The sequence below is a fragment of the Lepisma saccharinum genome, chromosome 14, assembly GCF_977018435.1.
Source record: "Lepisma saccharinum chromosome 14, izLepSacc3.1, whole genome shotgun sequence".
NCBI lineage: Eukaryota > Metazoa > Arthropoda > Insecta > Zygentoma > Lepismatidae > Lepisma > Lepisma saccharinum.
This window is the reverse complement of record NC_139242.1, coordinates 55,187,670-55,203,429: the sequence shown is the minus strand read 5'-3', so window position 1 is coordinate 55,203,429 and position 15,760 is coordinate 55,187,670.

Here is a 15,760-nt window from a genome sequence, read left to right as displayed (position 1 = left end):
AATTTGTATAAGACGACAAAAGGATTGTTATTAACAGTTGATCAAAAATTACTCGTATTTTTATTACTATGCATAAATTTGCCAATGCAACACTAATTCATCCTAACCAAATTCTTATTCAGGTAGAATTATATTAACATCATATTATATAAGAAAGGACATGTACATATCTTGCTTGTTTAATTTTAAAGCTGCCAGCCGCTGTGACGGAGTGATTAGCACATCGCGCTACGACGCCAGGGGTCACGGGTTCGAATCCTGACCTGGGCATGGATATTAATGAGTGTCCATTCATCAATTTCATCATATCATCACTCATCCCCATCTTCGCAAATTAGCCAAAAGTGGCACAAATAGCGAAGTAAAATAAAGCAAATCAAATTTTAATGCTGAGCGTCCATTTCAGTTATAGTAAAGTAAAACTTATTTAATTTCATTAATGTAAATTCTTTAGGGGGGTTGGATTCCTGTTTCCCTAGGATTCCTGTCTCCTTGGAAGAGGGGAGGAGAACGTAATTGATGTTTTATAGATGTACCCTCCTTGTAATCCGTTCAGTAATGATCGTAGTGGTAACGTCATCGCTTTGTAATCAAGGGGTCCCGGTTCGATACCCGGTGGAGGCACATAAGTGGTTCGGATTCCACTTTAAGCTGTAAGTCAAGTCCCGATTAGCCTATCTGTTCATAAAGTTCGCTTGAATTAATAACTCCAAACAAACAGTTTGAGCGTGGTACGCATTTTATATTACGTGGGCAAGAGCTTGGAAAATAGTACGAAACATAATGAATGCATATCTGACAATATATTGGAATTCTAAATACACCAAACACCATTTTTCGTGAAACATTCTTTTTTAATCATTGGACCGGTACCATTAATCATAATGTTTGTTTACAAACATTTATGTATAACAATGCTGACTTACGTTGCGCAGTGGTTATCACAGCGCGCTACGGTGCAAGGGACTCAGTGTTCGAATCCCGGGCCTGTGTATCGATTTTCTTTGTGAGTGTCCCTTGATCATCATCATATCATCCATCACTCATTCGTATCGTCTCGATAAGCTAAAAGTAGCAGAGAAGTGACGCTAAATATCAAATATCAAATCAAATTATGTGCAACTGTATAAGGTTTTTGTTCAATCACACTACCCCCCCCCCACAAAAAAATCCACTGTTGCCGCTGTAGGGTCCGGACCACTATGTGCCTCCACCGGGTATTGAACGCGAGACTCCTTGATTACAAGACGAGAACATTTTGGTCGGAAATGTAACGTGGTATCCCTTGAAAATTTCCTTACATCCTACCGGTTTGCGAATTCTGCATTAATTTCTGATCAAAAGAACGTTCAGTTTCATGTGGCAGTGATCGATTCCACTGCCGGCATTATTTTCATTCCAATCACATACTAGGAGACTAAACACTGCTACTGTGAGCGAGACGAGGAAGGAAATGCAAGCGGGGAAAACCAGAAAGTAGGTAACGCATTGTTGAATTAACTGTACTGTAACAGCTATAGAAACTGTCCAAGTCCATTAGGGACCCTTGCTAGATCTGGCAGCATCCAGTTCCAAAACAAGGGAGTGCCGATACGGAAGCTTTGTTTTCGGGGGTTCAACCTCCCACCCCCACTCCCAGTAACATAATCGTCAGTAAGAGGTGGTTCGAACCTGTTGACCCCGGTGGAAATTAACATCGTTCATTTTTTTTTAAGTTAGAAAATTGCAGAACGCTTGTTAAGTTAGCAGAGTCGGAGTTTCGACCGTCCACTTGAAGGGATTAACTGGGCCTAACATTATACACGCTTTTAACCATTATGAAATACATTACGGTCTTCTCCAGGGGAAACAGATGATCCCCACATCAACTTATCCAAAACTAAAATTGTGTTAATGTCGAGTGTCACTTTTATGACAGGAATAAATGTATGGTTAAAAATGTATTAAACAACACAGTTCTTTTTTAGAATTCTATTTCCAATAATTATTTATAATAATTTTAATTTTAATGGGTAATCTTGCGTTCGTCCGATCTTGGAGATCTCCTACAACGACTGAGGGTTCGACGTGCTGACCCTACGTCACCCCATTGCCGGTTGAAGATCACCACACCTCTAGGGAGGATTGTGGGAGTGAGACTGGCAGTCGGGAGATAGGCCAAGGCCCTTTCAGGGCTGTAGAGCCACAGTATGTTACGTTAATCCTGCGTTCGTGATAATGAACAAATTATAATGCTGCAAGTCATTTGAAAGCACTATATACACAGACAGTGAAATATACAGGGTGTAACAAAAATATATGTCAATACTTGGGGGACATATTCCTCACATGGAGACGATAAAATAATGTTATATTAACATGGGTCCGGAAATGCGTCATTGACGCGTTAGAGCGCATTTTCGAAAACGCTGCACACTGTTTATGAGGCGAAAGCGGTGTAGTGTGGAATGTCGAAAAAGCTGTCAGATACCATATATATCCCACATCTGAACTAGCGGGAAACATGGTGGGATACATTGTCGTTGACCCCGGGTGAAATTTGGGGGCGGGGGGTCGAGAAACACATCGTAGTCAGGAAACGCTTTATTGACACGTTACAGTTCGTATGCTACATACTACACAGCACCTCATACCAAACACTGCACACCAGATCTGTAGGTAACAGACAAACAGGTTCACAAGAAATGCTCAAATTGTCCGCCATGTGCACGGAGACATGCAGCAACTCGCCGTTGCATACACTCCCGGAGCCGCTCGTGAATTCCTGGAGAATTCCGTGTCGTATCTCATCCGTCCAGAATACGGACTCGAAGACTCTCAGCATCTCAGACCTTCCCCTCCTCCGTACATTCATCTGGGGTTCACCAGAACGTCTACTACATTACATGCGGATTACGTGTTCTGGTATGGGGTGTTGTGTAGTATGGAGCATACGAACTGTAATTTGTCAATAAAGCGTTTCCTGACTGCGATGTGTTTCTCGACTCCCCCCCCCCCCCAATTTCACCCGGGGTTAACGACAATGTCTCCCAACATGTTTCCCGCTAGTTCAGATGTGGGATATATGGTATCTGACAGCTATTTCGACATTCCACACTACACCGCTTTCGCCTCATACACAGTGTACAGCGTATTCGTAAATGCGCTCTAACGCGTCAATGACGCATTTCCGGACCCATGTTCATATAACATTATTTCATCGTCTCCATGTGAAAAATATATCCCCCAAGTATTGACATATATTTTTGTTGCACCCTGTATAGTAAGAATTTAGATTTCCTTAATTTCTCTACAATGAACTTTTGATTTTTTCTGATTTCACTACAACTGAAAACCACTTGTTAATAGATCCGTGAAAAACCTACTTAAATACATTACATCAATTTCACCTAAAAATCCAATAGGTTGTGTATCTGTATAAATTCCCGAAGAATTAATTGTCGACCCACTCAAGTTTCCCTTTCTACGTATGTTCAACTGTGCTAGGAAGAATATCTGCCTTGCCAGTCGACCTTAGCCATTATATGTCTCATTGCAGAAAAATACTATTCAGTTGTGGCCAAAGACACTGGCAGACATTGTGCAATGTGTGCATTTTTCTTAAATGAGTGTACAGTTTTTCTCCACCAACATTTCGGCTCTGAGAATATCTTTCTTTATGTTGAAAAGTTCCGATTATGTGTCGATGAAGGTTGTTGAAGTATCGAAATCAATTTCATGAAATGATCTAAGCACGAGCAATGCGTTAGCTGTCGTCTGAAAATCGCTTTTCCAAGTCATTGGTGATGGTATCTGTAATACACAGTCTCACGTCAATACTCTAACACCGTCTCTGGCTTGGCACTTGCCAGTTGCCACCACTCTGTTGCTCCAGTAGTTGCCAACACAGACGACTCATTGAATCTGGATGGTTCTTCTCGTTTTCGTTTTGATGACCTCATAGGAGTTTTGGGGGCGGATAATGGTTGCTTCCGGTGTCTTAGGTTTCCTATAATAATAATAATAACGCGTGGCTCGACAGCCCTTGAAGGGCCTAGGCAGATCTCCCGACTGCCAGTCTCCCTCAATCCTACCTAGAGGTGTGGAGACCTTCAACCAGTAATGGGGTGACGTGGGGTCAGCACGTCGAACCCCCAGCCGTTATAGAAGATTTCCGAGACCGGGTTACGCTACTCACTCGTAGCTCCCCAATCTCCTCACGATGGTGGGTTGCCACCGGTCCCATACACAGGCCGAGAACCCAGAGACGGACTCGAATCCATGCAGTCCCGCAATCGGAGCCCAAAGCACAACGCTTTAGACTGCACGTCCACGGAGGAGGACTCTTAGGCCTCCTAGCCCCTACAAACCTACGCCCATGCTAGTTAGTATTCGAACAGAATAGCCAAAGTAAAAACAGCGTGAGGTCGAAAAAAATGAGCGTACAATGCAGTAGCCAGGTTATGTTTCCATATTCTCCCATTTAATGCAAATCGGTTCAACAATTTTCAAAATTCCATAAAATAGAGATTTATATTGGAGCTCAAACAACATAATCTTAATGATTAAAATTTCTCCCTAACTTTTAAAGTTTCTTTAATAAGGTTTGTAAAAGTTAATAAGACAATAGAATAACTACGATTTTCATATCACTGACTTCATAAAATGTAAAAAATATAATGGAAAACAGTTGTGCTTCATATTCATTCAACAACAACAATAATAATAATAGTAATAATAATAATAAATTGGAAGAAAATTGATTTATTTCCGTTATAATTGTATAATAATAATCATAGCCATGATAATAATAATCATTATTATTGTTATTTCTACTATTCGAGGGATTGACCACGCTCACATAAAATTCTGGTCAGGCCAGTGGCGCAGGAACGGGGGGGTTCAGGGGTACATTGTACCCCCTCAAATTTTTGAAGGGGGTACTGTACCCCCCTAAATCCGAAAATCCCGTTGTACCCCCTGTACCCCCTTAGATAATTTGACAGACGCAAGGTGCTACTGTTAAAGGAACATATTTTCAATTCGCTCAATAAAAAAGGTTTAGGTATATTGTTTATAACTTACAAGCATTATCTAATTTATCTTACTTAGCTACCACAGAAATTCAAACCATTGCAAACTTATTCTACTGCATTGTGCTTGTTACTATGTAGTTAGTTCACTGACCTGTGTTCTTGGAAACCTCTTTAAGGAGATGAAAATTGTGTAAAATTTCTGTGAAACGATGGAATCAGATAAAGTTTACTCTCAGAAAATCACGCTCCAGATGAATGCTCGTTTGCTTAAGGGGGGTACACTTTTCTAAAGAAGTGGTCGCGTCGATTCAAAGATAATATATAAATCTTCATCAGAAGAGTATATGACTGACCTTTTCTTTTGAATTTTTCAAATTACAATCATTCTCATTGCTCAGTACCAGTAGAACTAAGGCTGGAATAGAACAAGCTAAACTTAAAGTTAAAAATTCGGTAAGGAATTTTCCGAAACGAAATAAAGAAAAGTCTGTGTTTCCTCTCAAATTTCGAAACGAGACTGAAATAAATCTCTGCAAAATCAAAGCGAGGCGATACTTGATGCCCGAGATGATCTCGTTCGAAACTCTGGTATCATATTTGAAGAAATTGGTAAAAATAAATTTAAATTACTGTGTCTTATCAGACGTACCAAGCGTTTAAATTTATTGACTTCTTTTTTTCAAAATGTTGTGTATTTTGTTTACTGTAATTGCAAAGTTAATGCATTAGTAATAATTGCGAGCCTGTGCTGCCCGGTTTAACCTATTTATAATATAATTCCGTATTTCGACGGTTCACAGCATCGAAACAAGATATAAACAGAAAAACGTTATTAAGAAAAGTTTTGCTTTAATGACATATACGTTGTGAAACTTTGAGTGGTGACACAATGTACGTGTTGCTTATACTAAACATTTCGTGGGTCAGGACGAGATATCCCGCCTTGTAATTGAAATCTCCAACATGCACTGAGCTTTGGATTCCACTTTAAACTGCAGATTCAGTCCCGATTAGCCCATGAAGTGGATATAAAGTTCATAGAATACATTTTAACAACTTCTGAGTGGACACCGAAACAAAAGAAAAGCACAAACAAGAACGAGAAGGACCTCAGCACACCGGAGGCCTCCCCGATGGCGCAGTGGTAACGTCGTCGCCTTGTAATCAAGGGGTCCCGGGTTCGATACCCGGTGGAGGCACGTGGCACAGTGGTTCGGATCCCGAATAGCCTAACTGTACATAAAGTGGACTTAATACACCAACTCAAACAAACTCAAACTCACCGCACAGGAGACGAGATGACAATTCTCCTCTCGACTCATATCGATGTCATTCCTAGGTCAAATGAAAGGTTCCCCTTTCCTAGACATTAGAACAGGGTGCAATTTGTGATTTTATCAGAGGTCGATAACTTAGTTTTACCTAAGTATTAGATATAGTACTTAGAATTGGACATTAATCGTTTAAAATCTAATTTTGATATCGAATGCAACACAAACACAACGCCATTTGAAGTTAAACCCTAAAGTCAAACTGGAAGAAAAATACATTAGTCAAATGAATGCACGGGATAAATGAGACTCACTGCAGGTCCTGGTTTGCCAGTTGGCTTGTCAAGGCCACTGTGTTATCTAGACTAGACTTCATTCAATTTTTTGCAATATTTTTCTGCATGAAAGCAATGCACTGGGGATATAAGGAAAGTAAAAGTATGTTTAAAGCTTTTAAATTATTTATCTAATCAGTTAAGGTTAGGTTTATGACATTTCACATTCGGTTGGTAGATATTGGTAGATTTTTGATTGAATTCACAAGGTCTTTGAGCAAGATGGGAATGTTTGATTGAGTGATTTGGTTTATTTTACTTCAAATTTCAGCCACTTCTGGCTAATCGCGAAGATAAGGATGAGTGATAGTATGATGAAATTGATGAAGGGACACTCACAAATAACACCCATGCCTAGGCCAGGATTCCAACCGAGGACCTCTGGCGTCGTAGAACGCTATGGTAATCACTCCGCCACGGAGGCCGGCGGGGTGGGAATGTTTTGGATTTTCTTTGTAGATGCGAAAATCTTTAACTTTGACGTGCAGATGCTTTTGCTTATATTAAAGTTCACCTTTTCACGTAAACGAGGAATTGACAAGTCACCTTAAAACATGCATATATATGCATTTAATACCACTAAATACTAAAAGAAACCTTGGCCGGCCCTTCATATTATCCACCGAAGATTTACAAGATAAATAAAACAACCTTCGAGCGTTTGGCTTTCCTTGCTTGCTCTGAGATCTGAAGGATTTCGGTTTTGTATATATAATGATAGTATTTTCAGTGCTTGAAGAACGTCGTTAGGTACAAATAAATGCTTTGTCAAATGTTTTACAAACATTCCAAACTTAGACCTCTTACGAGTAGATCGGGAACCATCTCAACTCAATATTTTTTTAAAAAAAGAATACAACACCCTATAGCTGTCTGAAGAAATACCGAATACATGGCTTCTAAAAGGCATTGGATATGGTACACATCTGCCATGTTTGAAGATATTTTTATGCTTAGCTATAGGACTTTAAAATTAAAATGAACCGAACTGATGTGGACTCTATAAGTATGATATATTCAATAATATGGTTTCTATATCCAGTTGGTGAGAGACGATTATTCCTGGTTGGGATAGCTGAAGATAGAGGAGAAGGGGAAATCCTCCTCACCCCCTTTAATCTCACCCTGCATTAAAAATCAATAAATGTATCTTTGTTCGCAATTTTCACATTTCGAACTCCTGATATTTCATTTCTTTAAATTCAAAATGAGCCCATGAACAAGGTCCAGAGCTTTATATTTTTCGGAATTGTTATCTGGTTAAAATCTGTTTTTAAAATGACCATAAATACTAAGGAAAACAAAGAAATAAAAATTATTTATGCCAATTTTAATTTAAAAAACAGGAAATTCGTGTGCTGTTCTAAAATGGAATATTTCCGCTTCACATTATATCTATAGGTTCAATACCTTTGAAGTAGTATATACGTAGTATATATATGCACGCGCGCGTGTGTGTATATATATATATATGTGTGAGGCTGAATTTTGTACCCCCCCCCCCCCACAAATGAAAAACGTTCCAGCGCTACTGGGTCAAGCCCATGCACAAGAATATATTTTTAGTAGCTGATGGTACTAGAACAAAGCATGAAAAATAGTTTTCTTTGTTCACTTTTGTATTGCAATAATTAAACCGCAAGGCTCTGCATTTCTTGCCTAAAGATGGTGCTGACGTGTTACTTAAACCGCTGAGTGTCCTGTATTGTAACGAATAAATTTCTAAAGTTGAAACTCACATAAATAATAAGAATAACTTGAAAAATCCATCAGTTACCTTGTACAGTAAGTAGTTAATTTGATTTTTCCTGCTAAGTGGTGGAGAAAGTGTCATGTATCACATTATTATAGTTCAGTTTTTCAAATTACTACAAGAGAGAGATAATACCAAGTCGCCAACTCGAATTTGTTTATCGGAAAGAAACATTCTATTCTAAATTCTGAATAAAATAGCACAAAGAGTTAAAAGTCTTTCTCTCTGCATTGTCTTGTATTGTACCATCAAGGTACATCTGAAGGTGTGAAGGTAGCCAGGGCCGGATTAAGACGAAATTGGGCCTGATGCTTGAAATCTTCGGTGAACAATAAACACAACGACGTTATAGTTACGTCACAGCGAAAAGAATAATAGTAACTGTATAATAAGTAACGCTGTGTCTAGGCGTCGGAAATTGGGACTCCAAATTTCATTCTAAGATTTATTTTCAGGTTAATACGAGAGCAAAAGAAAACTGTTCAGGTTTCGTAAAATTCTTGTCTGTTTTCATCTGTTTTCAGTGATAAATCATAAGCAACAAAATCTAAAAGTTCTAAAATTTAATACAGGAAAATTTGCTGATGAAAGAATTAAGAAAGATTACCAAATTAAACTGTCAAATAGATTTGATGTTTTGCAGGATTTAAATGATGATGAAAATATAAATGAAACAGATGTAAATAAGAATTGGGAGCACATACGTAATGCAATAGAATCAGCAGCTAAAGAAAGTATAGGATACCATAAACCAAGAAAAAGTAAGCCATGGTTTGATAATGAATGTCATAATCTAATAGATATAAGGAATCGGGCTAGACTTAGGTGGTTAAATTACTCTGATGATACAAATCTAAGCAATTATAATAGAATAAAGCGAGAAGTTAACCGCAGGTTTAGAAGTAAAAAAAGAGATTACTTGAAAAGCAAAATTAGCGAAATTGAAACACACAGCATAAACAAAAATATCAGAGATTTATATAAAGGTGTAAATGAATTTAGAAAGGGGTGGCAACCTAAAGTAAACTTGATAAAAGATAAAGACGGTGATTTTCTAGCTGACCCATGCGATATTCTAAATAGATGGAAGAACTACTTTAATGACCTTTTAAATGTTCATGTAGGAGATAAATCAGAAGTAAATGAAGTGCACACAGCAGAATCTTTAGTTCCAGAACCTAACTTGACTGAAGTTAAAGATGCTATTAAAAGGCTAAAGAATAACAAAGCACCTGGCATTGATTTAATACCAGCTGAGTTAATTAAATATGGTGGAAATACGTTAATATGTCAAATTCATAAATTAATTTGTTTAATATGGAATAAAGAAGAAAAACCTCAACAGTGGAAATAATCCATAATTGTTTCTGTGTTTAAAAAAGGTGATAAAATGAACTGCAATAATTACTGTGGAATTTCTCTACTCTCAACAACATATAAAATATTATCTAACATTATTTTAACAAGACTAACCCCATATGCTAATGAAATTATAGGTGATTATCAATGTGGATTTAAACGTAACAGATCAACTACAGATCAAATTTTTCACATCAGACAGACACTTGAAAAAAAGTGGGAATATAATCAAAATGTCCATCAGCTATTCATTGATTTCAAAAAAGCATATGATTCGGTCAAAAGGGATAAATTATATAATATATTAGTAGAGTTTGGAATACCTAAGAAGCTTGTTAGTATTATAAAAATATGCACCAGTGAAACAGAAAGTAAAATTCGTGTGGGTATTAATGTGCCTGACAAATTTACAATTCATGATGGGCTAAAACAAGGAGATGCATTATCTCCATTGCTCTTTAATTTTGCCTTACAATATGCTGTTAGGAAGGTAAAAGAAACTAAAGAAGGACTAAAATTAAATGGTGTGACTCAGTTGTTAGCATATGCAGATGATGTAGACTTATTAGGGGATGATATAAATACAATTAAGAATAATTCTAAAATATTTTTCAAAACTACTAAAAAGATAGGTTTGGAAGTTAACAAAGAGAAAACTAAATATATGCTTACAGGCCGAAACCAAGTGTTAGGTAATAATCAAAATCTAATTATTGATAACAACTCGTTTGAACCAGTTTCCAAATTCAAATACTTAGGAGTAATATTAACAAATGAAAATTATATTAAAGAGGAAATAAAAAGTAGGCTTAATTCAGGAAATGCATGTTACTTCTCTCTTCATAAACTTTTGTCTTCTCGTTTAATATCTAAGAAACTAAAAGTTAAAATATACAAAACAGTAATTTTGCCTGTAGTATCATATGGGTGTGAAACTTGGTTCCTTACATTGAAAGAGGAACACAAATTGAAAGTATTTGAAAATAAGATCCTTAGGAAAATATTTGGACCTAAAAGGGATGAGGAGACAGGTGAGTGGAGAAGGTTACATAATTTAGAACTACATAATTTGTATTCATGTCCAGATATTATTAGAATAATTAAATCAAGAAGACTTAGGTGGGCAGGCCATGTGGCACGAATGGGAGAGGAAAGAGGAGTTTACAGGATTCTTGTTGGGAAACCTGATGGTAAGAGACCTGTAGGAAGGCCAAGACGAAGATGGAGGGACAACGTTGAGATGGACCTAAAGGAAATCGGTAGAGATGGAAAAGAGTATATAGATCTTGCTCAAGATAGGGACAGATGGAAGGCCTGTGTTGCTGCAGCCATGAAGCTTCGGGTTTAAGAAAGCTAGAGAGTTAGTTAGTTAGTTAGTTTTCATCTGGGCCTATTTCAGGAATGAGCCTAATGCTGCAGCATCAGTGGCACCCACCTTAATCCGGCCCTGAAGGTAGCCACATATTCTCATTCTCTGGCACAGTGGCGCAAATGTAATTGGTTCGGTCTTTGATGTCCCAAAAAGAGATCGCCTCCCCGTTCTCCTGAGGCGTCTAAAAGACTAAACCTTTATGGAGAATAATTTCCTTCATAATTCCGATGTTCATCGTCATAATTAGACTAACGCAAGGAATTCAAAACTTAAAGAGAACCTGTATGCTCGTATTCAAATAAAAAAAAAATGGAGGCACAGTGGTTCGGATCCAACGTTAAACTGTAGATTCAGTCTCGATTAGCCTATCTGTGCATAAAGTAGACTTAAATTATCAATTCAATTCAAATACAAATACTACAATTCTCAACTATTGTATGCGAACGATTTGATGTATATGTCGCTTCTTCTCACCGTCTTTGTCTAAGGAATTACACTCTACACATTTCCACGACAAGGGTCCTTCGAGAAAAGAATGGTTGGTTCATAGTAGGCCTACTGCTGCTATACAATATATAGCCAAGTATTTTTACTCTGATGATGTTACCAAATGTCTTTCCCATTAAGAGTAATGAAGAACTAGAGTCTCAATATTTAATCTGTGTATCGCGCACCCAAGAAATATATTTTTGCATATTTTTCCCGTTTCCCGCAATTTTCGGCTCCAAAATTTCCCGTTCCTGGAGAATTTCTTTGCTGGAAACGTCAGTGGAAATGGAAGTGCCATGAAGAAAGTTTTGTGAAAGAAATCTCAGAAGCAAACACGATTATGAAACATTGTGCTGTTGATAAAAACATTTGCAGAATCAGCTGTAGTACGTGTGTACAAATAGTACATTAGGTTACCATAGTATATATTTACGTACTCTGGAAGAATTTTTTTTCTCTTTTAATTTTTCTAAATATGCAGTTCGTTTTTGACGAAATCAGCTGAAATATGTTGCAAAATACAGCACCATGGTGCCTCTTCCTGCTGGAGATTACATACACTCTTCTCCAATTGTATTGCCTATTGATGTATACATTTCACTTGCCTGTGTAAATTTGTTCTTGCATAGAGCTTCTAAAAAAGGGTAGGAAATATGTAGTAATAGATGCAACACACTGACGAAATGAGTTCCATGAGTTGACAGCTTGTTTACTCTCTCTGTCATGTTAAATTGACCACGATCATATACGTTCGTATGTGTGTGCCTTCATTCTAGAATACGGACGAGTTGTAGTATTGTATTACATCAAGAACAAGCAACAAAGTGCACTACCTACATCCTACAGTCTATTCCTTCATTGTTCTTTCTTCTTTTCTTTCTGTGGGGTGCATCGTCCTTTCGGTCATTTCCCTCGCAGGTAAACACTGCAGAATACACTCATTATTAGCTCGAATTTCTAGGAGCATTATTGGGAGTAACAATTCTAACTGAGGATTCAGTTCTAAGTGTAACGTTAGTTGTATTCATTTAAGTTCAATATGCAATTAGAATACACTACATTTGCACACTATAGCTTGCTTTGTGTTGTTCATTAATGAATTCATCCTCACTGTTCTGGTCTAAAGGTAGGAGAGGAGAGAACTTGGGTGGTCCTTAGGCCCGGGCCTTCAATGGGAAGAAAAATGTTTTTTCAATCAAAAATAAAGAGGTTTTTGTACGATTTTTATATGTAGCAAAAAATATTACAAATAACTAACCATGTGACATAAAATCACCCAACAGCTAGAGCTATAGCCAGCTCGGTGGCTGAGTGGTTCTGTCTTGCTTTTAGTTTCATTGTTCATTACGAAGAAGGAGTGAATATTAGCTACACAAGAATGAAACTGTTAAAGTGGTCGTTTGCAAATGTTCTAAGGGAAAGTATGGTTGAAAACATTATTTCCAGTGTGGAAATTTCTCACGATCTCCGATTTTATTATTATTATTATTTCAAGTTGCGCCTTATATTGCATCAAATGGTGTCAGGGATTTGCTTTGAGCCATTTATTCAAAGAGGTTGATTGGGACGGGAAATATAGTTGGGATCGGAATCCCAGTCATTGAAATGCGCCTCTGCTGGGAAAACGAATTAAATCTCTTGTTGAGAGACAATTTTCTGCATGTTAGTGACAATGGCATGCAATGTTTATGGGCATTATCCATTGTCTAATGCTTTAAACTAATCTAACACTACGTTTCGAGGTTTTGTCTTCAGGTTGAAAAAATATTTTTGTTGTTGGTGGTGAGCAAACCTACGATGGACCTGTGATAAACCCGGTGCGCTAACCAACTGCTCCACGTCGTCCCCCGAACTTCTGTACGAACTTTGTTCCAGAAAGTCCTATACGTACTAGCTTAAAAAACTTTATGTACCACACAATGTGACTGCCGGCGAGCTTACATAGGAGTCATTCCATGCGAAATCAACACAGCCTCCAACCTGACCATTTCCGATTTCCATGAAATTTGGGGAGTTGAAACTATGCATGGAACTTAGTAACTATGAAAATGTTTAGTCTCGTGCGTCTTGTAATTGTTAAATTATTCAAGGTCAAAGTTAGCATAAATTGCCATTTTTGAGCCAGCTTAGCTATACTAAATGTGCTGTAACTCCGCCACTATTTTGTCTAGAAAGATCAAATAAAGCTTATTGTACAGGGAATTGAACAAGCTTTCCAGTGATATATAACAAGCCTACCTTTGGATAAAAATATAATTTTGTTACGTGACCTTGACTTTTGACCTTGAATATCTCAAAACATGTCATCACCAAAAATCGTGAAAAAAATATATTTGGTCCCTCATGCCATACTCTAAAACATATCAAAAAATCATTCTGGGACTGCCATGCGGTCAGAAGATACAAAATAATATGTTTAACTATGTGACTGATAAAAGCTTCATTACATGAACTATGACGAGTCAAAAGTCCTTTAACACCCTCTACAAAATGTAAAGGAGTTATCCTGGTCATGAAAGAAATATGTTAGGCACAGTGAGATCTCTAGCCGTGTGTGTCAAGCGCAGATCCGGCATATTGTTGACCGCCATATTGAATTCAACGCAAACATTTCAAAGGAAAGTGGGTGATGTGAAATATCAAATCAGGTTAGAATTCCACGAGAAATGAAGCAGCGAAGGTTTTTCCAACTTATTTTTTGGCATCAAAACATTATACGCATATCTTTCACTTACGATATATGCACATTATAGTGTTGTCAATATTCCTGTGAGCACACTCGTTGACGTCTGTCACACTCACATAGAACATTTGGCAATGTAGCAGGTGCAACAACATCGCAAGCGGCAACTATGCCTTCTCTCAGATGGTCAATATCAGGGACTTTTAGTGCATGCACCATTCTCTTCAAAAGCTTCTGAAGGTAAAAGTCCTCCTAAGATGTTAGATCTGGGGAATGTGCAGGCCTTTCAATAGATCCCTATCTGCCCATCAATCTACCTAGAAATTTACCATGAAGAATGTTCACATAGTGTGGTCACACACTGTCCTGTTTGAAAACTCTGGAAATGTGCCATACCCCGTACGCAAGGATGAAAAACCTGTTCACTTAACATAACACATCCAAGAACCCCTCACCATTTAAGGTTCCCTTTGTTGAATATGGACCAACCATTCCAGTTCTCCATACACTATACCACATCATTAGCTTACCAGCAATATCCATTCGGCTGGGATCTGTCTACTGTAGATTATCAAATCACAGGTATTGCGTATAATTTTTATTAACTTTACCAGGAACATAAAAATTAGCATCGACACTGAAGAATTTTTCATTCCAAAGGAAGTGTCACGTAATTGATTGAGATACTTTTCCCAATATTCTCCACTATTCAAGTATTTGGTGAACATTGCTGATTAAAATCATATGCAATGGTGCGTATGCTTCTTTCTGTCCCAAGATGTCAGCGTGATCTCGCCGAGTTCCTGACACGTTAGGAGCATTCTTAATACTTTGTTTTTAACACCTCGAAAAGGAGAAAATGATTACAAGCATTCACTAATAATTTTTTGCTGTTTAAATATACTTTGGAAAAACCTTCGCCGCTTCATTTCTCGTGGAATTCTAACCTGATTTGATATTTCACATCACCCACTTTCCTTTGAAATGTTTGAATTCAACATGGCGGTCAACAATATGCCGGACCTGCGCTAGACACACACAGCTAGAGATCTCACTGTGCCTAACATATTTCTTTCATGACCAGGATAACTCCTTTACATTTTGTAGAGGGTGTTAAAGGACTTTTGACTCGTCATAGTTCATGTAATGAGGCTTTTATCAATCACATAGTTAAACATATTATTTTGTATCTTCTGATCCCATTGCAGTCCCAGAATGATTTTTTGATATGTTTTAGAGTATGGCATGAGAGACCAAATATATTTTTTTTACGATTTTTGGTGATGACATGTTTTGAGATATTCAAGGTCAAAAGTCAAGGTCACGTGACAAAATTATATTTTTATCGAAAGGTGGGCTTGTTATATATCACTGGAAAGCTTGTTCAATTCCCTGTACAATAAGCTTTATTTGAGCTTTTTAGGCGAAATAGTGTCGGAGTTATAGCGCATTTAGTATAGCTAAGCTGGCTCAAAAAGGGCAG